The sequence below is a fragment of the Ranitomeya imitator genome, chromosome 1, assembly GCF_032444005.1.
Source record: "Ranitomeya imitator isolate aRanImi1 chromosome 1, aRanImi1.pri, whole genome shotgun sequence".
In the NCBI taxonomy this organism is placed as follows: Eukaryota; Metazoa; Chordata; class Amphibia; order Anura; family Dendrobatidae; genus Ranitomeya; species Ranitomeya imitator.
In genome coordinates, this window is record NC_091282.1 from 422,941,735 (window position 1) to 422,968,466 (window position 26,732).

Here is a 26,732-nt window from a genome sequence, read left to right on the forward strand (position 1 = left end):
CCAGACCTGAACCCCATTGAAAACCTCTGGAATGTAATCAAGAAGATGATGGTTAGTCACAAGTCATCAAAGAAGAACTGCTTGAATTTTTGCGCCGGGAGTAGTGTGAAAGACTGGTTGAAAGCATGCCAAGATGCATTGAAACATTAGTATTGTTGTTTCTAAATGATTATGAAATTGTTTTCTTTGCATTATTTGAGGTCTGAAAGCACTAGCTATTTTTTTAATTTAGAAAATTTCTCTTTTTCGGAAAAAAAATTCAAAATTTATTGCTTGGAAATTCGGAGACATGTTGTCAGAAGTTTATAGAATAAAAAAAACAATTTACATTATACTCAAAAATATACCTATGTAGAGAATAGAGATGAGCGGTGTTCGAGTCGAACTGTTCGCCAATTTCAAATTCGAGCTGTTTTGAGCGGTGTTCGAGTCGTTCAACGAACTCGAACAATTTGCTTAAAATTCGGCTGTTCGAGTTTCTGTTCGATAACTGTTCGTTCACCAAAAGCCTAACTTGATTTGCACATTAAAACTGTTTATCATTGCTAATAGACTGTTTCAGTGTATAGTGAGCGGGGGGGGGGGAGGGGGCGGATGATAGATCTGTGCTGAAATGACACCGATCTCCATTTTTTTTCTTTCCTTCACTTACAGTGAGGCTGAGAGACTGCACCGCCCATCAGCAGTGTACACACACACACAGCAAAGTGCATGTGATGCACACAAGCAAGGGAATGTGTCATTGGCTGTGTATGTCACATGTCCCTGCCCTTTAAGAACCAGCCATTTGCCCCGTCGCCACCATTTCCTCACTGCTGCAGCTTAGTGTTAGACGGCACCGCTGCTGCTGTAGGCGCTATACAGTCTAAGTGTTTTTTTGGAGCGAATTTTCAGAAAGATAGGTTTAGGGAGTCGGGACTAGTTGTAATATCAGCCCTTTTCAGGGTAGGTTACAGCAGTTCATAGCACTGTTTGCCAGGCAGGTCTGTGCCAGTGCTGTGCAAGTGTTTGTCACAGCATTTGGTGTAATCTGGCTCATCCAATCCTTTTGGGCTAGTAGCATTGTCTAATAGTCATTTGAGTAGCCTGCCTGTGAAGCTAGCTACACCGCCTGTGTATCTCAATTTTTACTGCATCTAACCCAGTTAATAGTTTTGGGCCTAGGAGCAGTGTTTGCACGTCAGCAGAGTAGCTCACCTGTGAAACTAACTAAACCGCCTGTGTATCTCAATTTTTACTGCATCTAATCCAGTTAATAGTTTTGGGCCTAGGAGCAGTCTCTGCACGTCAGCAGAGTAGCCCGCCTGTAAAACTAACTACACCGCCTGTGTATCTCTATTTTTACTACATCTAATCCAGTTATTATTTTTGGGCCTAGGAGCAGTGTCTGCACGTCAGCAGAGTAGCCCACCTGTGAAACTAACTACACCGCCTGTGTATCTCAATTTTTACTGCATCTAACCCAGTTAATAGTTTTGGGCCTAGGAGCAGTGTCTGCACGTCAGCAGAGTAGCCCGCCTGTGAAACTAACTACACTGCCTGTGTATCTCAATTTTTACTGCATCTAACCCAGTTAATAGTTTTGGGCCTAGGAGCAGTGTCTGCACGTCAGCAGAGTAGCCCGCCTGTGAAGCTAACTAAACCGCCTGTGTATCTCAATTTTTACTGCATCTAATCCAGTTAATAGTTTTGGGCCTAGGAGCAGTCTCTGCACGTCAGCAGAGTAGCCCGCCTGTGAAACTAACTACACCGCCTGTGTATCTCTATTTTTACTACATCTAATCCAGTTAATATTTTTGGGCCTAGGAGCAGTGTCTGCACGTCAGCAGAGTAGCCCACCTGTGAAACTAACTACACCGCCTGTGTATCTCAATTTTTACTGCATCTAACCCAGTTAATAGTTTTGGGCCTAGGAGCAGTGTCTGCACGTCAGCAGAGTAGCCCGCCTGTGAAACGAACTACACCGCCTGTGTATCTCAATTTTTACTGCATCTAACCCAGTTAATAGTTTTGGGCCTAGGAGCAGTGTCTGCTCGTCAGCAGAGTAGCCCGCCTGTGAAACTAACTATACCGCCTGTGTATCTCAATTTTTACTGCATCTAATCCAGTTAAAAGTTTTGAGCCTAGGAGCTGTGTTTGCACGTCAGCAGAGTAGCCCGCCTGTGAAACTAATTACATCACCTGTGTATCTCAATTTTTACTGCATTCAACCCAGTTAATAGTTTTGGGCCTAGGAGCAGAGTCTGCACGTCAGCAGAGTAGCCCCCCTGTGAAAATAACTATACCGCTTGTGTATCTAAATTTTTACTGCATCTAATCCAGTTAATAGTTTTGGGCCTAGGAGCAGTGTCTGCACATCAGCAGAGTAGCCTGTCTGTGAAACTAACTACACCGCCTGTGTATCTAAATTTTTACTGCATCTAACCCAGTTAATAGTTTTGGGCCTAGTACCACAGTTTGGCCACTCAGTTCTGCTCGGTTTTCATTCATCATTTGTTGTGCCAACAACTACAGATATAGCGTTGCCAATTAGTTAAGCACTAAAATAAGTGGCAAAAGGCCTGCTGCTGGTAGAAAGGGGAATAGGCATGTTGGAAAGGGAAAAAAAAGGTTGTGTCCGTGGGGTAGGTGGTAAAGCAACAGTAACATCTGCGGAAGAAAGACCATCTTCCAGCCAAGATAAGATGTCTACTTCTTTTCGTTGGCAATCTGATATGATCCCTTTCTTACGACCATCGCTACAAGCATCGCCAAAAATTCCAGATGAGGCACAAAAACAACAGGTGCTTGAACGGATATCAAGTGCTCGTTCAAGTGGGCTCTCTTCCATGTCAACTTAAACATCACAACTACTCCAGTCCTTAGAGTTGTCACCCCAATCGCACTTGCTTCCTCACAGCTCCCAAGTCTCCAGCTGCCCATCTGAGCATGGGGTATCACACATGGTTGAGTCTGTAGAGCTTTTTACGTATACTATAGCCTGGGAATCAGAGGTCTGCTCCAGAGCTTCTGTGAATCCAGACGAGGAAATAATCTGCACTGATGCCCAGAATCTTTGTGAGTCGGATCCAGGCCCAGAGGAAGAAGGTTCTGAGCATAATGTAGACCCTCGTTCCCAAACTGTAACTCCTGTTGGTGGAGACAATGAGGAAGATGATGATGAGACTGAGATACCTGATTGGAACGAAAACTTGAGTTTTCGGTCAGGGCAGGAAGAGGTTGGCTCTGAGGACGACGGGTGTGAGAACACACAGGATGATGATGACGAGGTTGTAGAGCCCACTTACTGTCAAACCCCAGCCTGCCAGTCCATGAGGTCAGCAGAGGAGGTGGAGGAGGATGCTAGTGATGAGTCTGACGATGAGGTAACGTTGCGCCTTCCTGGACAGAGACTGAGTACTGGAAGCACGTCAACAACTGCATCCTCAACCCCAACTGTGCCTCAGACCAGAAGTCGTGGTGGCTCTTCAGGTCGCACGGGCTCTAAGCCTTGCATAGCCTGGGCATTTTTTGACATTGCAAAGGATGACCCAACTCATGTTGTCTGTAAGATTTGTCAACAAAATCTCAATAGAGGACAAAAAATGACTAGCTTGAGTACTTCATGCATGAACCGTCACATGGATATGAGGCATAAGTTGCAGTGGGAAGCTCACTGTGCTACAATGTGGCCTAGTGGGCCGGGTCAACCACCATCTGCCCCTTCAAGTGCATCCGCGTCTTCTTCATCCTCGACACCACATTTTGATCAAGGCAAAATAACATCTCCGCTTGCACCTTCCTCACAGACTAGCAGTTTGTCAGGGACACCCTACTCAACTCCATCTAAGCACGGCAGCCAGCCCTCAGTGCCTTAGGCTAGGTTCACATTGCGTTAGTGCAGTCCATTCAACGCATACGTTGAACGGACTGCGCTAACGCAAGTGCCGACTTTTGCACAGCGCTAGCGCAGATGGAGCTTCTGCTAGCTCCATCTGCGCTAGCCGTGACGGACCCAGAAACACTGCAGCCCGCGTCTCGGGTCTGTCACTCAAATGATGGCACATCGCAAGCGCACGCCCATTGTGGGCATGCGCTAGCGATGCGTCCGACATTGCAGTCTATGGAGGCATTAATGGACTATATTACACCTCGTTATGCCGCGGTGTAACGTAGTTTGTTAAACGTAGAGCCATAACGCAATGTGAACCAAGCCTTAGATGTGGACAAGTAAAAGACCATTTTCTCCTAGCCATGACAAAGCTAAGAGGTTGAATTTCTCCATCTGCAAGCTTTTGGCTACAGAAATGCTGCCCTTCCTCCTTGTGGACACAGAGGATTTTCGAGACCTTGTGTCCGTCGCAATGCCCCAGTACCAGATGCCTAGTCACCACTACTTCTCAAAGAAAGCTGTACCTGCACTACACCAGCATGTCACCCACAACATCACAGCTTCCTTGAGAAACTCTGTGTGTGACAGGGTGCATTTCACCACAGACACTTGGACGAGTAGACAAGGACAGGGGTTTCATGTCGGTGACTGGGCACTGGGTAACTACGGTGACATCAGGAGAAGGGGCTTCTGTCCAAGTCTTGCCGTCCCCACGAGTTGCTTATCGATCCTCTGTATTTAGAAATTCCTCCACTGCTTCTGCCTCCTCAACTTCCTCTCAATCATCCACCTGCACCCAAAGCCTGTCTGGTAATGCCACCCGTGTTGTAACTGCGCAGAAGTAATCCTGCACACCTCCTCACTATGCTGTCACCAGGGCTCAACGGCATCAGGCAGTGTTTACATTGAAATGTCTGGGAAATGTGAGTCACACAGCTGAGGAGTTGTGGTCAGCTCTGGAGACCGAGTTCCATCAATGGTTGTCTCCACTCAACCTGCAGCCAGGGAAGGCTGTGTGCGACAATGCTGCAAACCTGGGTGTGGCCCTTCGCTGGGGCAATGTCACACACGTGCCTTGTATGGCTCACGTTTTGAACCTGATTGTCCAGCAATTTTTATCTCACTATCCCGGACTAGATGGGTTTCTGCAGAGGGCACAGTTGCTGTGTGCTCACTTCCGCCGTTCGCATCCCGCAGCTCAACGACTTACATCTCTACAGAAGTCATTGGGCCTGCCAGTTCACCGGCTGAAATGCGATGTGCCCACACGGTGGAATTCAACTCTACACATGTTGCAGTGACTGTGGCAACCCCGATGAGCCCTGGTGCAATATGTTATGACGTATAGCCTAGGCCAACGAGATCAAGAGGTGGGGCAAATCACGCTGCAGGAGTGATCTCAGATCAGGGACCTATGCACCCTTCTGCACAGTTTTGAAATAGCAACGAAGATGTTTAGTGCTGACGATGCCATTATCAGCATGACCATTCCGGTGATTTACATGCTGGAGCACACCTTACACAGTGTTCAGAGTCAGGTGGTGGAACAAGAGGAGGAGGAACAGGAGGAGTTGTATGCGGAAGGGATAATATCTGTAAGGCAAAAAAGGTTAGCAGCACCAAGGCGGCTGGCACTGAAGGCTGGGGGAGAGGGATTACCGAGGGCGCATGGTAGCAGCCAAACTGTTGAGGAAGGTGCAGGAGGCGAGGAAGAAGTGGAGGACGAACTGGCGCTGGGCATGAAAGACTCATCAGATGAGGGAGACCTTGATCAAATTTCTGTTGTGCGAGGTTGGGGGGAGAGGGCAGACGAAGGAAGCATGATTCTCACCTCGCCACCACCAAGACAACAAGGACTTGATCCTCCTGGATGCACAAGACACATGAGTGCCATCTTGCTGCACTACCTGCAACATTACCCTCGGATTGTCAGAATCCAAAGTAATACCGACTACTGTGTTACACACTCTTAGATCCCCGGTACAAAAGCAAATTTGGCAAAATAATTCCTGCCATAGAAATGGATTCACCCATGCAGGAGTATCAGCAGAGACTGTTACAGAATCTAACATCTGCTTTTCCAAAAAACACCAGTGGTGCACGTAGTGAATCTCTGAGTTCTAACTTGCCAACCGTGGGACTATCGAGTCATCACTCAAACCGTAACAGTAACATCGTATTTGGTGGTAACAGCAATTTTTTCCAATCGTTTCAAGATTTTTTTGGACCATCCTTTGCAAGGCCACAGGAGACAAGAAGTCTGACGCACAGCCAACGCCTTGAGAGGATGGTACAAGAGTATCTCCAAGTTAACATCGATGCCATGACTGTGGAACTGGACCCTTGCTCATTTTGGGCTTCTAATCTTGAAAAATGGCCTGAGCTCGCCACTCACGCCTTGGAGATCTTGTCATGCCCCGCAGCCAGCGTTCTCTCTGAACGTGTGTTCAGTGCTGCTGGTGGTGTGCTGACTAGTGTTGAGCATTCCGATACTGCAAGTATCGGAATTCCGATACTGAGTTCCGATATTTTTGTAATATCGGAAATCGGAATCGGCGTGTGCGGTGCATATGGTTCCCAGGGTCTGGAGGAGAGGAGACTCTCCTTCAGGCCCTGGGATCCATATTAATGTAAAAAATAAAGAATAGAAATAAAAAATATGGATATACTCACCCCTCCGACGAACCCTGGCTGTCACCACTGCAAGCGTCCGCCTCCGTTCCTGAGAATGCAGTGAGTGAAGGACCTTCAATGACGTCGCGGTCAGGTGAGCAGTCACGTGAGCAGTCAGGTGACCGCGACGTCATTGAAGGTCCTTCACTCTCTGCATTCTCAAGAACGGAGGCGGACGCTTGCAGCGGTGACAGCCAGGGTTCGTCGGAGGGGTGAGTATAGCCATATTTTTTTTTTATTCTTTATTTTTTACATTAATATGGATCCCAGGGCCTGAAGGAGAGTTTCCTCTCCTTCAGACCCTGGGAACCATCCAGGATACATTTCGATATTTGTGTCCCATTGACTTGCATTGGTATCGGGTATCGGTATCGGCGAGATCCGATATTTTGCCGGTATCGGCCGATACCATCTGATACCGATACTTTCAAATATCGGAAGGTATCGCTCAACACTAGTGCTGACAGTACTATTTTTTAACGGCATCTGGCCCAGGAAATCCTTTTGGGCCTAGTAGCAATTTCTGCTACTCAGCAGAGTACCCCACCCATGAAGCAAGCTACACCGCCTTCTTTCTTTCTCAATCTAACCCCTCGGCTCTGGGGTGTCCACTCTCCCTCCAGCTCTCTCCTTCTCACAGGTGGACTACCGCGTGTTTTCACACTGTGGCAAATCTTTTGAGCCCAGGCATAAGAAGTCGTCGAGGTAATGGATAATATGTGCCACCTTACAAACGTCCATGACGACACATTCGAGGAAGCAACTAAACGCCTCAAATAGTGAGCAGGATATGGAGCACCCCATTGGCAAACAGCGATCTATGTAGTATGCGCCTTCACAGAAGCAGCCCAATGGGAGGACACTATTCAGAGGCACAGGTAGTAACCAGAACGCCCCCTCTGTTTTGGCCATTAGGGTGCTCCTTACCAACTTCTTGAACCGCCTGATTGCCTCGTCAAAGGAGGTACAGTACATAGTAGTGTACTTGGTTCCGCGTCGATGTTGTCGTTTACTGACCTGCCCCTTGGATATGACAAATGGTGGATTAGTCTGAATGTATTGGGTTCATTTTTTGGCACAACTCCCAACGGAGGTACCACTACATCTTCTAAGGAAAGTGTTCTGAATGGACCCGCCGCCATTCTACCTAAAGATATTTCTTTTTTTCTTTTTTGTCAAGACATCTGGGTGTTGGTAGACTAATTTTAGATTTTTACTCCAGCCTTTCTTGATTTTAGAAGGGCATGACATGCCTATATCTGTGTCTCCTCCTCCTTTTACTCCTCCACCTCTTTTCTTTTCGCATGACTATATGTAGTTGTGACTTTTCCATGTGTTTGTTGTGTCTTCTGAGCAGTTTGTCAACTTTTGGACACCTTTTAAGGTGTTTTCTATGTGTTTGTATGTGTTTGTGTTTGCCTGCCATTGGTTTCAATGGGGTTCGACGGTGTTCGACGAATATTCGTCGAACACGTCCCTGTTCAACGAACCGAACCGAACCCGAACACTAGGGAGGTGGCTCAACACTAGTAGAGAAAAATCAGACAAACTGATCATTTTGCAGTGGTCTCTTAATTTTTGCCAGAGCTGTATGTTTATTTCCTTTGTGTCTATTGGAACAACGCAAAAAAGGCCTAATTAAAAAGTCAAATTTGAATTAATTTCACAAAAAAGCACAAAAATGGGCCTGACAAAACCTTAATATTGCTGCTGCGAGAAGGAAACCTTCAAATATGAGAGACCTGAAGCAGTTTGTAAAAGAAGAGTGGTCCAAAATTGCAGTTGAGAGGTGTTAGAAGCTTGTTGATGGTTATAGGAAGTGAATGATTTAAGCTATTTATTCCAAAGGGTGTAATACCAAATTTTAAGTTGAGGGTGCCAACATTTTTGTTCCACCCATTTTTGGGGTCTTGTGTAAAGCTATGTAAGAATTGGCTTTTTTCAGGTTTTTTTGTTGTTGTTCCAATACTCACAAAGAATGTAAACATGTGTATAACAAAACGTGTAATTGCAATAATTTTCTGGGAGAAATACTTCATCTTCTGGAACAATTTTAAGGATGGCAACTGTTTTGGCCATGACTGTATACATACACTATGTATATAGGACAAGAGAACGGAGTAAGAACATCCCACAAATCATAATGTTTAAAAGCAATATATATTTTATTATGACCAATAATATTAAGTTCAGTAGTAAGATACTATCATAGTACATACAAAAAAGAGATGTGGAGGAAACATGTAGGTATGCTGGATAGTGCAGGAGAAACAAATTACCGTATATACTCGAGTATAAGCCGACCCGAGTATAAGCCTACCCCCCTAATTTTGCCACAAAAAACTGGGAAAACCTATTGACTCGAGTATAAGCCTAGGGTGGAAATGCAGCAGCTACCGGTGAATTTCAAAAATAAAAATAGATCATTATTTCCCCATAGCTGTGCCATATAGTGCTCTGCGCCGTTCATATCTCCCCTTAGCTGTGCCCCATATAGTGCTCTGCACTGTTCATATTCCCCCTTGGCTGTGCCATATAGTGCTCTGCAGCGTTCATATCTCCCCATAGCTGTGCCCCATACAGTGCTCTGCAGCGTTCATATCTCCCCATAGCTGTACCCCATATAGTGCTCTGCAGCGTTCATATCTCCCCTTAGCTGTGCCCCATATAGTGCTCTGCACTGTTCATATTCCCCCTTGGCTGTGCCATATAGTGCTCTGCAGCGTTCATATCTCCCCATAGCTGTGCCCCATACAGTGCTCTGCAGCGTTCATATCTCCCCATAGCTGTGCCCCATATAGTGCTCTGCAGCGTTCATATCTCCCCATAGCTGTGCCCCATACAGTGCTCTGCAGCGTTCATATCTCCCCATAGCTGTGCCCCATATAGTGCTCTGCACTGTTCATATTCCCCCTTGGCTGTGCCATATAGTGCTCTGCAGCGTTCATATCTCCCCATAGCTGTGCCCCATACAGTGCTCTGCAGCGTTCATATCTCCCCATAGCTGTGCCCCATACAGTGCTCTGCAGCGTTCATATCTCCCCATAGCTGTGCCCCATACAGTGCTCTGCAGCGTTCATATCTCCCCATAGCTGTGCCCCATACAGTGCTCTGCAGCATTCATATCTCCCCATAGCTGTGCCCCATATAGTGCTCTGAAGCGTTCATATATCCCCATAGATGCTCCACATAAATCTGTGCCGCCGCTGCTGCTGCAATAAAAAAAAAAAAAGCCATACTCACCTCTCTTGCTTGCAGCTCCCAGCGTCCGGTCCCGGCGTCTCGTCCCGGCGTCTCTGCACTGACTGATCAGGCAGAGGGCGCCGCGCACACTATATGCGTCATCGCGCCCTCTGACCTGTACAGTCAGAGTGGAGACGCTGGGAAGATGGAGCGGCGCCCGGCGGCTGGAACGTGGACAGGTGAATATGACATACTTACCTAGTCCCAGCGATCCTGGCGCTCCCCGCCTGTCACAGATGTCTTCGGTGCCGCAGCTTCTTTCTCTATCAGCGGTCACCGTTACCGCTGATTAGAGAAATGAATAGGCGGCTCCACCCCTATGGGAGGTGGAGCCGCCTATTCATTTCTCTAATGAGCGGTCCCACATGACCGCTGAAGAGGGGAAGAAGCTGCAGCACAGAAGACCGTGGGACGGCAGGGACAGCACGAGGATAGCTGGGACTAGGTAAGTATGCCTCAGTGCTCTCACCCCCTCACCCGCCAACCCCACCGCTACCGTGACTCGAGTATAAGCCGAGAGGGGCACTTTCAGCCCAAAAATTTGGGCTGAAAATCTCGGCTTATACTCGAGTATATACGGTACATCCCGGGCTAGGTACATGGGAAATAATAATACTAAACACATAAGAGGAAAAACTCCTGGTCCAAATAGGACCCATAAGAAGCCAAGGAGCAAAAGTGCGATCTCCTAAAATTAATATCGATCAAATAGTAAGGTCCCAGTGCTTACCCATGTGTAAACAGATGATTCTCCCAGCTCCACTAGCAGCCCCCTGACGCACGTTTTGCGGTCAGCTTTCTCAAAAGCTGACCGCGAAATGTAGCAGCACACTGTGGTTAATAACAATTTAATGCTTATCAACTCTCCACTCTACTCTCAAGATCTCATCTCACCATCTGTGCACTTGACCTGATTCAATCACACTTCATCCCAAACCTCAACACAGTCTTCATCCCAACGATAACCCATCTCTTCAACCTATCATTAACAACTGGTGTTTTCCCTTCATGCCTCAAACATGCCTCAATCACCCCATTCTTAAAAAGCCCTCTCTAGTCACTTCCTCTGTATTATTATTATTTATTTATATAGCACCATTGATTCCATGGTGCTGTACAAGAAGGGGTTACATACAAATTACAGATATTGCTTACAGTAAACAAACTAACAATGACAGACTGATACTGAGTGGCGAGTACCCTGCCCTTGCAGGCTTACATTCTACAGGATGGTGAGGAAGGAGACAGTAGGTTGGGGGGCTTGCAGCAGCTCCCGTGTTGGTGAGGAGGTAGCTCCTGTAGTGGTGAGGAGGCAGGCTGTAAGCTTTCTTGAAGAAGTGGGTTTTCAGGTTCCATCTGAAGGATCCAAATATGGATGGCTTTGTAGGTCAGCATTAGTAATTTGAACTGAATACACTGAGGGAAGGAGAGCCAGTGAAGAGGGGAGAAGCAAAGGACTAGCGAGGAGGGAGATGAATTCGTCGGGCAGCAGAGTTAAGGATGGACTGGAGAGGTGTGAGAGAGTTAGCAGGGAGGCCACAGAAAAGGATGTTGCAGTAGTTGAGGCGGGAGATAATGAGGGCATGCACAAGCATTTTACTAGATTGAGGTTTGAGGAAAGAAAACATAGTTGGGCTGGAGGCGACAGGAGGTGGAAAGAGCTTGTATGTGCGGTTTGAAGGACAGGGCAGAGTCAAGGGTTTCTTCGAGGCAGCGGACTTTCGGTACTGGGAAAAGCGAGATGTAATTTATTGTGATAGATAGATCAGGTAAGGAATATTTGTGACATGGGGGAAAGATGGTGAGTTCAGATTTGCTTACATTGAGTTTGAGAAAGCGAGAGGAAAAGAAGGAGGATGATAGACACTCCGGGTTTCTGGACAGCAGAAAGGTATCATCATCTGGGCCATAGAGGTAGATCTGAGTGTCATCAGCATAAAGGTGGTACTGGAATCCATGGGACTTTGAGTTGTCCGAGGGCAAGTGTATAGATTGAGAAGAGTAGGAGTCTTAGAACAGAGCCTTGGGGGACTCCCACAGAGAGAGGGTGGGATGAGGAAGTAGTGTGGAAGTGGGAGACGATGTGCAGTTAGAAAGGTATGGGGAGATCCAGGATAGGGCAGGTCTTTGATGCTAAAGGAAGAGAGGATCTGTAGTAGGAGGCAGTGGTCAACTGTGTCGAAAGCAGAGGACAGGTCTAGGAGGAGGAGTCTAGAGTATTGTCTGTTAGCTTTAGCTGTAAGTAGGTCGTTAGTAATTTTGGTCAGGGCAGTCTCAGTTGAATGATTGGGATGGAAACCAGATTGTAGATCATCAAAGAGCAAGTTAGATGGCAGATGGGAGGTCGCCCCATATCACTTCTCCCCTATGCCTCAAAACTACTGGAACAACACGTCCATCTTGAACTGTCCTCTCACCTCTCTTCCTGCTACCTCTTCAACCGCTTACAATCTGGCTTCTGGCTGCATCACTCCACTGAACCTGCCCTAACTAAAGTCACCAGTGACCTATTAACTGCCAAAACCAAGCGACACTACTCTGTCTTCCTTCTCCTGGACCTGTCCTCTGCCTTTGACACAATGGACCATTCCTTATTACTACAGACCCTCTCATCTCTTGACATCACAGATTTGGCCAAATCTTGGATCTTGTCATACCAAACAGATGGACATTCAGCGTCTCCCACTCACACACCACCTCCTCACCTTGCCCCCTACCTGTCGGAGTCCCACAAGGTTCAGTCCTAGGGCCCCTGCTCTTCTCCATTTACACCTTTGGTGTGGGGCAGCTTATAGAAACTCATGGCTTTCAGTATCACCTCTATGCTGATGACACACAGACTTACGTCTCTAGACCAGATATCACCACCCTAATATCCAGAATCCCACAATGTTTGTCCGCTATTTCATCATTCTTCTCTGCTAGATATCTAAAACTTAATATGGCAAAACAGAATTCATCATCTTTTCCCAATCTCACTCGACCCCCCAACGGACCTATCCATTAAAGTAAATGGCTGCTAACTCTCCCGAATCCCACAAGCTCGCTGCCTTGGGGTAATCCTTGACTCTAATCTCTTCTTCAAACCACATATCCAAGCCCTTTCCACTTTCTGCTGACTTCAACTCAAAAATATTTCCCGGATCCGTACATTGCTCAGCCAAGAATCTGCAAAAACCCTAGTCCATGCCCTCATCATCTCATGCCTAAACTACTGCAACCTCTTGCTCCGTAGCCTCCCTTCTAACACTCTCGAACCCCTCCAATCTATTCTAAACTCAGCGGCCTGACTAATCCACCTGTCCCCCTGCTATTCCTCAGCCTCCCCTCTGTCAATCCCTGCACTAGCTCCCCATTTCCCAAAGACTCCAGTTCAAAACCCTAGCCATGGCATACAAAGCCATCCACAACCTGTGCCCTCCACACATCTCTGACCTTGTCTCCCAGTACTTACCTGAATGCAATCACATACCAGATTTCTGCCGCGCATCCCCCCTACTCTGGAACTCTCTACCCCAGCACATCAGACTCTCACCTACCATGGAAACCTTCAAAAAGAACCTGAAGACCTACCTCTTCCGACAGGCCTACAAACTGCAGTAACCATTGATCGACCAACCACTGCACAAACAGCTCTACCCTTACCTACTGTACCCTCATCCATCCCTTGTTGATTGTGAGCCTTTGCAGGCAGGGTCCTCTCTCCTCCTGTCCCAGTCATGACTTGTTTTGTTTAAGATTACTGTACTTGTTTTTTATTATGTATACCCCTTCTAACATGCAAAGCGCCATGGAATAAATGGCTTTATAATAATAAATAATAATAATAATAGTTAATGTGTCAAACACTTGTTCTGTTGTGAATTCTGTGGTCGAGCTCCCTCCTGTGGTCATGAGTGGTACTTCAGCTGGTTCTGTCTATGAGCTTCCTCTGGTGGATGTGAGTGGGGCTGCGGCTTCTGAGTTTCCTTCCTCAGGTGACGAGGTTAAGTCGTTAGGTGCTGCTCTATTTAACTCCACCTAGTTCTTTGTTCCTTGCCTCCAGTCAATGTTCCAGTATTGGTCTTGCTCTCTCCTGGATCGTCTTGTGGCCTGTCTGCCCTGCATAAGCTAAGTTCTGCTTGTGTTACTTTTGTTTGCTATTTTTTCTGTCCAGCTTGCTATATTGGTTTTTCTTGCTTGCTGGAAGCTCTGGGACGCAGAGGAAGCACCTCCGTGCCGTTAGTCGGTACGGAGGGTCTTTTTGCGCCCTCTGCGTGGTTGTTTGTAGGTTTTTGTGCTGACCGCAAAGCTATCTTTACTATCCTCGGTCTATTCAGTAAGTCGGGCCTCACTTTGCTAAAACCTATTTCATCTCTGTGTTTGTATTTTCATCTTTACTCACAGTCATTATATGTGGGGGGCTGCCTTTTCCTTTGGGGAATTTCTCTGAGGCAAGGTAGGCTTATTTTTCTATCTTCAGGGCTAGCTAGTTTCTCAGGCTCTGCCCGAGGCGCCTAGGTCTGGTCAGGAGCGCTCCACGGCTACCTCTAGTGTGGTGTGATAGGATTAGGGATTGCGGTCAGCAGAGTTCCCACGTCTCAGAGCTCGTCCTATGTTATTAGTAACTATCAGGTCACTTTGTGTGCTCTTAACCACCAGGTCCATTGTGTTTCTGAATCACCAGTTCATAACAGTACTTTGTTTTGTCTTTCTTTTCCCCTAGACATTTGGGTGGTTCAGGACACAGGTGTAGTGATGGACATTAAAGGTCTGTTTTCTTGTGTGGATCATCTCGCTGCAAGAGTACAAAATATTCAAGACATTGTGGTTCAGAAATCTATGTTAGAACCTAGAATTCCTATTCCTGACTTATTTTCTGGAGATAGAGCTAAATTTCTGAATTTCAAAAATAATTGTAAACTGTTTCTGGCTTTGAAACCCCGCTCCTCTGGTGACCTAGTTCAACAAGTTAAGATCATTATTTCTTTATTATGTGGCGACCCTCAAGACTGGGCATTTTCCCTTGCGCCAGGAGATCCTGCATTATGCGATATTGATGCGTTCTTTCTGGCGCTCGGATTGCTGTATGATGAACCTAATTCAGTGGATCAGGCAGAGAAAAATTTGCTGGCTCTGTGTCAGGGTCAGGATGAGGTAGAGATATATTGTCAGAAGTTTAGGAAGTGGTCTGTGCTCACTCAATGGAATGAATGTGCGCTGGCAGCAATTTTCAGAAAGGGTCTCTCTGAAGCCCTTAAGGATGTCATGGTGGGATTTCCTATGCCTGCTGGTCTGAATGAGTCTATGTCTTTGGCCATTCAGATCGATCGACGCTTACGTGAGCGTAAAAATGTGCACCATTTGGCGGTATTATCTGAGTATAAACCTGAGCCTATGCAATGTGATAGGACTTTGACCAGAGCTGAACGGCAAGTACACAGACGTCTGAATGGGCTGTGTTTTTATTGTGGTGATTCCACTCATGCTATCTCCGATTGTCCTAAGCGCACTAAGCGGTTCGCTAAGTCTGCCACCATTGGTACGGTACAGTCGAAATTTCTTTTGTCTGTTACTTTGATCTGCTCTTTTTCATCCTATTTTGTCATGGCATTTGTGGATTCAGGCGCTGCCCTGAATTTGATGGACTTGGACTTTGCTAGGCGCTGTGGGTTTTTCTTGGAGCCCTTGCAGTATCCTATTCCATTGAGAGGAATTGATGCTACGCCTTTGGCCAAGAATAAGCCTCAGTACTGGACCCAACTGACCATGTGCATGGCTCCTGCGCATCAGGAGGATATTCGCTTTTTGGTGTTGCATAATCTGCATGATGTGGTCGTGTTGGGGTTGCCATGGCTACAGGTCCATAACCCAGTATTGGATTGGAAATCTATGTCTGTGTCCAGCTGGGGGTGTCAGGGGGTACATGGTGATGTTCCAGTTCTGTCTATTTCATCATCCACCCCTTCTGAGGTCCCAGAGTTCTTGTCGGATTACCGGGATGTATTTGATGAGCTCAAGTCCAGTGCCCTACCTCCGCATAGGGATTGCGATTGTGCTATCGATTTGATTCCTGGTAGTAAGTTTCCTAAGGGTCGACTGTTTAATTTGTCTGTGCCTGAGCACGCCGCTATGCGGAGTTACGTAAAGGAATCCTTGGAGAAGGGTCATATTCGCCCGTCGTCGTCGCCATTGGGAGCAGGATTCTTTTTTGTGGCCAAGATGGATGGTTCGTTGAGACCTTGTATTGATTACCGCCTTCTAAATAAAATCACAGTCAAATTTCAGTACCCCTTGCCGCTGCTGTCTGATTTGTTTGCTCGGATTAAGGGGGCTAGTTGGTTCATCAAGATAGATCTTCGTGGTGCGTATAATCTTGTGCGTATTAAACAGGGCGATGAATGGAAAACAGCATTTAATACGCCCGAGGGCCATTTTGAGTACCTGGTTATGCCATTCGGGCTTTCCAATGCTCCATCAGTATTTCAGTCCTTTATGCATGACATCTTCCGAGAGTACCTGGATAAATTCCTGATTGTATACTTGGATGATATTTTGGTCTTCTCGGATGATTGGGAGTCTCACGTGAAGCAGGTTAGAATGGTGTTCCAGGTCCTGCGTGCGAATTCTTTGTTTGTGAAGGGGTCAAAGTGTCTCTTTGGTGTTCAGAAGGTTTTATTTTTGGGTTTCATTTTTTCCCCTTCTACTGTCGAGATGGACCCTGTTAAAGTTCAGGCCATTTATGATTGGACTCAGCCGACATCTCTGAAGAGTCTGCAAAAGTTCCTGGGCTTTGCTAATTTTTATCGTCGCTTCATCAATAATTTTTCGAGTATTGCTAAACCGTTGACTGATTTGACCAATAAGGGTGCTGATGTGGTCAATTGGTCTTCTGCTGCTGTAGAAGCTTTTCAGGAGTTGAAGCGTCGTTTTTCTTCTGCCCCTGTGTTGTGCCAGCCAGATGTTTCGCTCCCGTTCCAGGTCGAGGTTGATGCTTCTGAGATTGGAGCAGGGACTGTTTTGTCGCAAAGAAGTTCTGATGGCTCGGTGATGAACCCATGTGCCTTCTTTTCCAGGAAGTTTTCACCTGCTGAGCGTAATTATGATGTTGGCAATCGAGAGTTGTTGGCCATGAAGTGGGCATTCGAGGAGTGGCGTCATTGGCTTGAAGGAGCTAAGCATCGCGTGGTGGTCTTGACTGATCACAAGAACTTGACTTATCTTGAGTCTGCCAAACGGTTGAATCCTAGACAGGCTCGTTGGTCGCTGTTTTTCTCCCGTTTTGACTTTGTGGTTTCGTACCTTCCGGGCTCTAAGAATGTGAAGGCGGATGCCCTGTCTAGGAGTTTTGTGCCCGACTCTCCGGGTTTGCCTGAGCCGGCGGGTATTCTCAAAGAGGGGGTAATTTTGTCTGCCATCTCCCCAGATTTGCGGCGGGTGCTGCAAAAATTTCAGGCTAATAGACCTGACCGTTGCCCAGCGGAGAAACTGTTTGTCCCTGATAAATGGACGAGTAGAGTTATCTCTGAGGTTCATTGTTCGGTGTTGGCTGGTCATCCTGGAATCTTTGGTACCAGAGATTTGGTGGCTAGATCCTTTTGGTGGCCGTCTCTGTCGCGGGATGTGCGTTCGTTTGTGCAGTCCTGTGGGATTTGTGCTCGGGCTAAGCCCTGCTGTTCTCGTGCCAGTGGGTTGCTTTTGCCCTTGCCAGTCCCGAAGAGGCCCTGGACACATATCTCTATGGATTTTATTTTGGATCTCCCCGTCTCTCAAAAAATGTCGGTCATTTGGGTGGCTTGTGATCGCTTCTCTAAGATGGTCCATTTGGTACCCTTGTCTAAATTGCCTTCCTCCACTGATTTGGTGCCATTGTTTTTCCAGCATGTGGTTCGTTTACATGGCATTCCGGAGAACATCGTTTCTGACAGAGGTTCCCAGTTTGTTTCGAGGTTTTGGCGAGCCTTTTGTGCTAGGATGGGCATTGATTTGTCTTTTTCCTCGGCTTTCCATCCTCAGACAAATGGCCAAACTGAACCAACCAATCAGACCTTGGAAACATATCTGAGATGTTTTGTTTCTGCTGATCAGGATGATTGGGTGTCCTTTTTGCCTTTGGCTGAGTTCGCCCTTAATAATCGGGCCAGCTCGGCTACTTTGGTTTCGCCGTTTTTCTGCAATTCTGGTTTCCATCCTTGTTTCTCTTCAGGGCAGGTTGAGTCTTCGGACTGTCCTGGTGTGGATACTGTGGTGGATAGGTTGCAGCAGATTTGGACTCATGTAGTGGACAATTTGACATTGTCCCAGGAGAAGGCTCAACGTTTCGCTAACCGTAGGCGCTGTGTGGGTCCCCGACTTCGTGTTGGGGATTTGGTTTGGTTGTCGTCTCGTTATATTCCTATGAAAGTTTCCTCTCCTAAGTTTAAGCCTTGTTTCATTGGTCCGTATAGGATTTCTGAGGTTCTTAATCCTGTGTCTTTTCGTTTGACCCTTCCAGCTTCTTTTTCCATCCATAATGTATTCCATAGGTCATTGTTGCGGAGATACGTGGCACCTGTGGTTCCATCCGTTGATCCTCCTGCCCCGGTTTTGGTTGAGGGGGAGTTGGAGTATATAGTGGAGAAGATTTTGGATTCTCATATTTCGAGACCGAAACTCCAGTACCTGGTTAAGTGGAAGGGTTATGGTCAGGAAGATAATTCCTGGGTCTTTGCCTCTGATGTTCATGCTGCCGATCTGGTTCGTGCCTTTCATTTGGCTCATCCTGGTCGGCCTGGGGGCTCTCGTGAGGGTTCGGTGACCCCTCCTCAAGGGGGGGGTACTGTTGTGAATTCTGTGGTCGAGCTCCCTCCTGTGGTCATGAGTGGTACTTTGGCTGGTTCTGTCTATGAGCTTCCTCTGGTGGATGTGAGTGGGGCTGCGGCTTCTGAGTTTCCTTCCTCAGGTGACGAGGTTAAGTCGTTAGGTGCTGCTCTATTTAACTCCACCTAGTTCTTTGTTCTTTGCCTCCAGTCAATGTTCCAGTATTGGTCTTGCTCTCTCCTGGATCGTCTTGTGGCCTGTCTGCCCTGCATAAGCTAAGTTCTGCTTGTGTTACTTTTGTTTGCTATTTTTTCTGTCCAGCTTGCTATATTGTTTTTTCTTGCTTGTTGGAAGCTCTGGGACGCAGAGGAAGCACCTCCGTGCCGTTAGTCGGTACGGAGGGTCTTTTTGCGCCCTCTGCGTGGTTGTTTGTAGGTTTTTGTGCTGACCGCAAAGCTATCTTTACTATCCTCGGTCTATTCAGTAAGTCGGGCCTCACTTTGCTAAAACCTATTTCATCTCTGTGTTTGTATTTTCATCTTTACTCACAGTCATTATATGTGAGGGGCTGCCTTTTCCTTTGGGGAATTTCTCTGAGGCAAGGTAGGCTTATTTTTCTATCTTCAGGGCTAGCTAGTTTCTCAGGCTGTGCCCGAGGCGCCTAGGTCTGGTCAGGAGCGCTCCACGGCTACCTCTAGTGTGGTGTGATAGGATTAGGGATTGCGGTCAGCAGAGTTCCCACGTCTCAGAGCTCGTCCTATGTTATTAGTAACTATCAGGTCACTTTGTGTGCTCTTAACCACCAGGTCCATTGTGTTTCTGAATCACCAGTTCATAACATTGTTCATTCCATGTCTAGAAGATTTGGTGTTGTCTTTAAAAATCATAGAGGTCACACACCATAGTAGGTGCAGTTATTTTTGATGTGGGGTTGTATTTATTTAATTTATTGACCTGTTTGATCTGTGTATTTTATCTCCTATTTAGCCTAAAACAGTGTAGTTTAGTTAACTTTACGTTTACCATGTTAATGATTGTGCCAGCCGATGTTTTGGGAGGAGTTAAGTGGGCATTAGGAACTTAGTTCCTCTTTCTAGGCAGTTAAGAAAGTCCTGAAGGAGGAGGTAGCAAGTGCTGAAGAAACCAAGTACCAAGTGGCAGAAGTACCCTCATACAGCAGGCAAGTGGGATGTCTAATAAAGCATTATCCCTATTGAAAAGTCAAGTGTTAGCCAGATCCAGAAGTTTTAGTAAATATATACTAAGCTGCCATTGCTAATGCATTTTTCTCATTAAGAGTTGCACTGACAAACCCCGACACTTGTAGTCCTTATAAATTGGAAGTTTTGCATGCTTGTGAGGAGCCAGAGTGGACACACCTTGACCCACTCTGCCCTCACAAGGTAAGATAAGACTCACATTAAAGTTTGCTGCCTCACTGTGTAAGGAGATGGACATACTGCACACATTACCCTTTGAAGACAAAAGTTTAATGTGGAGTAATGTCAAATGTGATGCATAATGTGAATTGTGATGTGCGTTAAAAGGTATTAATAATATTGATAGTGATAGTGTTTGACAGTTGGGATAGTGATAGTTAATATTTGGGACTATCCCAGAATGGGAGGTGTTAAGTTGAAGGAAAGTGACCATTTCCATTTTGGTAGTAAGGCAGATAGAGCTTGGAGCACATAGAAAGAGGATCTAAGGTCATAATTGTCACCAGTGCTGCATTCTGTGGTGTCCGTAAAGTGAGAGAAAACCAAAGGAAAGAGATAGCAAGATCCGGAGCAGACGTGCGTAAGAGACAGAGTAATCTATTAGAGATGGGTCTTGGTAGAGGATACCTAACAGAAAGGGCTAGAGTTCATAACTCTTGAAGGTAACGGCCTACAAAGGACTGAGTAGGTAAGATGAGTTGAAAGAAAGTCCCTGGCAGGAGTTCCAGAGTGTTAGCATTAAAGAAAATAAGTACCGGCCATACTTGCATATTAAGGGGAAAGAATACGTGGAACCGCAGGTTGAGTAAAGGATTTTTGATAAACAGGACTGTAGCGCTGAGCTGCGATGTGAAGTAGTGAGAAAGAGTGGAGACAGAGGACAAGTAGAAATACTGTATTAAAGAGGAAAGGAGTGCAGTAGAGAAAAGAAGGAAGGAAACTGTGGGAAACGTGCTTTAAGTTGTAAAAGAAGTATTCATCATAAGTATAGGATTGACAGGGCTACGGTTAGGTGGGAGAAATGCAAGGTTTTACATCTGGGCAAGAAAAACGAAAATGACATCTACAGAATGGGAGGAATAAAACTAATCAACAGCACATGTGAAAAGGACTTAGGTATACTATTATATCACAGACTGCACATGAGTCAACAGTGTGATGCAGCAGCAAAAAAAGGCACACAATGTTCTAGGATGTATTAAGAGAAGTATGGAGTCTTGATCATGTGAAGTAATTATCCCCCTCTACTTTTCCTTGGTCAGGCCTCATCTGGAATACTGTGTCCAGTTTTGGGCACCACATTTTAAAAATGACATAGAAAAACTGGAGCAAGTTCAGTGAAGAGCTACCAGGATTGTGAGCGGACTGCAAAGTATGTCCTATGAGGAAAAGCTAAAGGATCTGGGAATGATTAGCTTGCAAAAAAGAAGGCTAAGAGAGGAGACTTAATAGCTGTCTACAAATATCTGAATGTCACTGTTACGCCCACAGGGCATGGGGAAATATAGTGGACTCACTAGACCACTGATGGAGCAGTGGCAGCTGTATACCCGGTACACAAGAGACAGGAGAATGGCTTCAAAATGCAAAGGTATTTAATTAAATGAAGTTTTAAACAAACAGAAAGAGGTGCCTGAGAGAAGAACCCTCTGGACCACAACACTGAACCACGTAGTGGAGCACTGGGCAAGGTGTACCCCTATACAGGGATTCCCCCGTCACAACACCAGATGGCCTAAATGCCGCAGTACCCGGACCAGAGGGATGACCCGTACAGACCATATAAACAAGACGGTGGAATTCAAGCTCTATCAGTGAAGAGGATCCTGGAAGCTCTGTGTAGTTTCGGAAAGGCTGATCTAGCCGGCAGCAATATCAGGATAGTTCTGCGAGGAGCAGCTCAGTCAGCCTGGAGTGGAAACTGGGGAGTCCAGAAGGATCCAGAATAGGGAACTGCCAGCGGAGGATACTGAGCAGACGGAGGGATTAGAAAACCAAAAGTAAACTACACTTTGCAGAGCACAGCAGAGTGTGGACTGAGCAGAGGGCCATAAACAATAGAATGAACACATTGTCCAGGCACCTCCCAAAATGGGAGGATGCCTTTTATGCACAGAGCATCATAGCACAGAGAGCCTTAATAGAGAACAGGTGTTCTGCTGTTTTAAGTATGTGCAGGAAGCGGGGCGCGCCTCCTAAGAGCATTTCCAGGAGACCTGCCAAGAGGATGCAGGTTCTTAGCAGAGAAAGGAGCCGCTGATCGTCTGGAGCCACGGACAGGGTGAGTAGTACCAGTGGAGCTGTGTGAAAGGTGCCGGTCTCCCTTCACAGCAGAGACCGAACCTGCAGCTGAGGGCATGATAGTACCCTCCCCCTTACGCCCCCCCTTCCTCAAACCTGCCAGGAACTTTCTAAGAAGGACCGGGGCATTAATGTTCTCCTCAGGCTCCCAGGACCTCTCCTCAGGACCATATCCCTTCCAATCAACCAGAAAGAGCGACCTGCCCCCTCTTTTCTTCATGGCCAATATGTCCTTCACCTCATAGACATCCTCAGAACAGACAGGAGGAGGAAAATTACCTGGATCTTGGGTAAAGCGACTGAGAACAACTGGCTTCAGCAAGGAGACATGAAAGGAGTTATGGATCCGTAAGGAGGCAGGCAACTTCAAACGATAGCACACATCATTGATCTGGTGGAGCACTTCAAAGGGACCGATGAAACGAGGAGCCAGCTTATAAGAAGGGACCTTAAGACGGATGTGCCTAGAAGACAGCCATACCTTATCTCCTGGTTGAAAAGGTGGTGGATCCAGACGTCTCTTATCCGCATGCTTCTTGGTTTGAACCGATGCCTTCACCAGAGAGGTCCTGGTCTCAGTCCAAACCTTTGTGAAGTCCTTGGCCAGGGAGTCAGCCGCAGGATTGCCGGAGGCAAGAAGCAATGGAGTCGGGATCCTAGGATGCTGTCCATAAACAATGAAAAACGGGGAGTTAGAGGAAGACTCACCAACATGATTGTTTTAAGAAAACTCCGCCCACGGCAGCAGGTCAGCCCAGTTGCTGTGGTGACCATTCACGAAGTGTCGCAGATAGTTGGTGAGGAATTGATTCACTCTCTCCACTTGGCCATTAGATTGTGGGTGATAGGCCGAGGAGAAGTCCAGGGTGACCTCCAACAGCTTACAGAGGGACCGCCAGAATCGGGAGACGAATTGAACTCCTCTGTCGGAGACAATGTGCAGTGGAAGTCCGTGAAGCCGAAGGACATGCAGAATGAAGAGCTCCGCAAGTTTAGGAGCAGAAGGGAGACCAGATAGCGGAGTGAAGTGTCCCATCTTGGAGAACCTGTCCACAACAACCCAGATTACTGTACAACCAGATGATGCTGGCAGATCTGTGATGAAGTCCATGGCAATGTGTTGCCAGGGAGCAGACGGAATCGGTAGCGGGAGGAGGCGACCGGATGGCAGTTTCTTGGGTGTTTTATTACGAGCACAGGAGGGACAGGCTGCAACAAAGTCCAAAACATCTTGGCGCAAGGTGGGCCACCAGTAGTGTCGAGATATTAATTGTAAAGTCTTCTTTTGACCGGCGTGTCCGGCAAGCTTAGAAGAATGACCCCAGTGTAGAACTCTCCTCTTGTCTCTTTCAGTTACAAGGGTCTTACCGGGAGGGGGCTGCGATAGCCTGACTGGAGCCACCGTGATCATCTTGGATGGTTCAATGATATGCTGAGGCTCCTCTTCAAGGTCGTCAGACAGGAAGGACCTGGAAAGCGCATCAGCTTTAATATTTTTTTCTGCTGGACGGAAATGGAGAGAGAAATTGACCCGAGCAAAAAATAAAGACCAACGAGCCTGGCAAGGGTTGAGTCTTTGAGCAGACTGAAGATAGGACAGATTTTTATGATCAGTGTAGATGATGACTGGATGTACTGCGCCTTCAAGCAGATATCGCCATTCCTCTAAGGCGAGCTTAATTGCCAGTAACTCTCTATCCCCAATCGAGTAGTTACGTTCACAGGGCGATAATGCCTTAGAGAAGAAACCACAGGTCACCATCTTACCGGTAGGCAGTTTTTGTGTGAGGACCACTCCGGCTCCAGATGACGAAGCGTCCACTTCAAGGAAAAACTGTTTGTTGATCATTGGTCTGTGCAGGGCCGGTGCGGTTGAGAAAGCTTGTTTGAGGGAGGTGAAAGCTGACTCAGCCTCAGGAGTCCAATCCTTAGGTTTGGCACCTTTACAGGTCAAGGCAGTGAGTGGACTTACCAAAGAGGAGAAGTGAGGGATGAATTGCCGATAATAGTTGGCGAATCCCAGGAACCGCTGAATGGCCTTGATTCCCTCAGGTCGGGGCCACTTAAGTACGGCAGAGACCTTCTCTGGATCCATCTCGAGACATATCGGAAACGATGTAGCCAAGAAAGGGTAAAGACCTCTGTTCAAACAGACATTTCTCGAACTTTGCATAGAGACGATTCTCCCTCAATCGTTGAAGAACAAGACGAACATTCCTCCTGTGACTTGGTAAGTCGGGAGAAAACACCAGGATGTCGTCCAGATACACCACCACACAAACATAGAGCAGGTCACGGAATACGTCATTGACAAACTCTTGGAAGACGGCGGGTGCATTGCTTAACCCGAAGGGCATCACCAGATATTCATAGTGACCATCTCTCGTGTTGAAGGCAGTTTTCCACTCATCCCCAGATCGTATCCTGATGAGGTTGTAAGCCCCACGGAGATCCAACTTGGTGAAAATTCGGGAACCTCGAAGACGATCAAGAAAGCTCTGGAATTAAGGGAAGAGGATATCTATTCTTTACAGTTATTAGGTTGAGACCACGATAGTCGATGCACGGGCGAAGAGATCCATCTTTCTTCTTGACGAAGAAGAATCCAGCTCCAGCCGGAGAGGAGGACTTCTGGATAAACCCTCGAGCCAAATTCTCCTTAATGTACTCGGTCATGGCTTGAGTCTCAGTGGGAGAAAGAGGGTAGATCCTACCTCGAGGCGGAGAAGATCCAGGAACAAGATCGATGGGACAATCGTAAGGCCTGTGAGGAGGAAGAGTCTCGGCTTCCTTCTTGTCGAACACATCTGCAAAGGACCAGTAGGCACGAGGTAACCCGAGTAAAGCTGCAGGAGGTCGCAGGATAGAACCAGGCCGAACCGGTTTGAGGCAGTGATCGAAACAGGACTGACCCCAACGAAGGATATCCCCAGACAGCCAATCCAGGACAGGTTCATGGAAACACAGCCACGGAAGACCTAGTAGAAATGGTGGAGAAAGATTCGGTAACACATAGAAAGAAATCTTCTCCCTGTGGAGTGCCCCAATTTGAAGTTCCACCTCCTCGGTGATGCCAAGAATGGAATCCTTCAGGGGTCTTCCATCTACAGAGATAATGCACTGGGTCCGCTGTAGAGGAATGATTGGGATCCCGAACCGCCTGGCCACAGTTTCCTGAATGAAATTTCCACCAGACCCAGAGTCCAGATAGGCCATCTCGGAGAACCGCACCTTTCCGTAGATCACCTGTATGGATATAGTTAGTGGAGGAGAGGAATCATTCTCACCTAGGGAGACCTCCCTTACCTGTCCTAGGCGGAAGAGTTCTTCCGGCCTCTCAGCTCCACTGCATTGCTCGGGAGCAAAGCATCCGCTATAACAATACGGATTTCTAGCGGGCATCTCCTGCAGATTCCTCCTCACCTTTACGCGATCAAGCTCCATGGGTCCATCCCCAGAGACAAGAGCATGAGAAGGCGGAAACCGAGGTTTCGGTGAAGAAGATGCTGGATGTGGAAATTGCTTCTCGAAGATCCTCTCTCTGGAGCGCTCCTGAAGACGCAGGTCAATCCGAATGGCGAGGGATATGAGATGATCCAAAGTCTCGGGTAGGTCCCAGACTGCCAACTCATCCTTAATTCTTCCAGATAGCCCTCGCCGGAAGGCTCCGACCAGAGGCTCATTGGTCCACTGGAGCTCTGAAGCTAGGGTGCGGAAACGGATGGCATACTGACCGACCGAGAGCGAGCCCTGTTGCAGATTGAAGAGAGACTCCATGGCAGATGTAGCACGACCAGGCTCGTCAAATATCTTGCGGAACGTGTCCAAGAATACCTGCAGATCAGACACGATGGGATCATTCCGCTCCATTAGGGGGTTGAACCAAGCTAAAGCCTCTCCCTCCAGATGAGAGGCAAGGAAAGCCACCTTGGCCATGTCTGTCTGAAAATGCTGAGGCAAAAAATGAAAATGCAGCAAGCATAGGCTGAGAAATCCTCTGCACAACTTGGGGTCACCATAGTAATGAGGAGGCTTGCAGAGACGAGGACAGGGTCTCATGGTGGGCTCAACCGTCAGATGCTGTACCTTAGTTAACCGGTCATCCACAGAGGTCATGTAGTCCAACAAGCGGGTCTGCGTCTCAAGTTGGCGATTGAATTCCAGACGGAGCTCTGCTAGCTGTGTCATGTTGGTAGACTCGGCAACCTGTAGAGTAGATAAGCGGGTATCCAGAGTTTGCATGAAGGAAACTAGCTGATCCTGGCCCTGACAAAGCGTAGCCAGCTCTCTCTGAACTGAGTATCGGGTATCAGCGGAGTCCATGGCCTGGACAAACTGTTACGCCCACAGGGCATGGGGAAATATAGTGGACTCACTAGACCACTGATGGAGCAGTGGCAGCTGTATACCCGGTACACAAGAGACAGGAGAATGGCTTCAAAATGCAAAGGTATTTAATTAAATGAAGTTTTAAACAAACAGAAAGAGGTGCCTGAGAGAAGAACCCTCTGGACCACAACACTGAACCACGTAGTGGAGCACCGGGCAAGGTGTACCCCTATACAGGGATTCCCCCGTCACAACACCAGATGGCCTAAATGCCGCAGTACCCGGACCAGAGGGACGACCCGTACAGACCATATAAA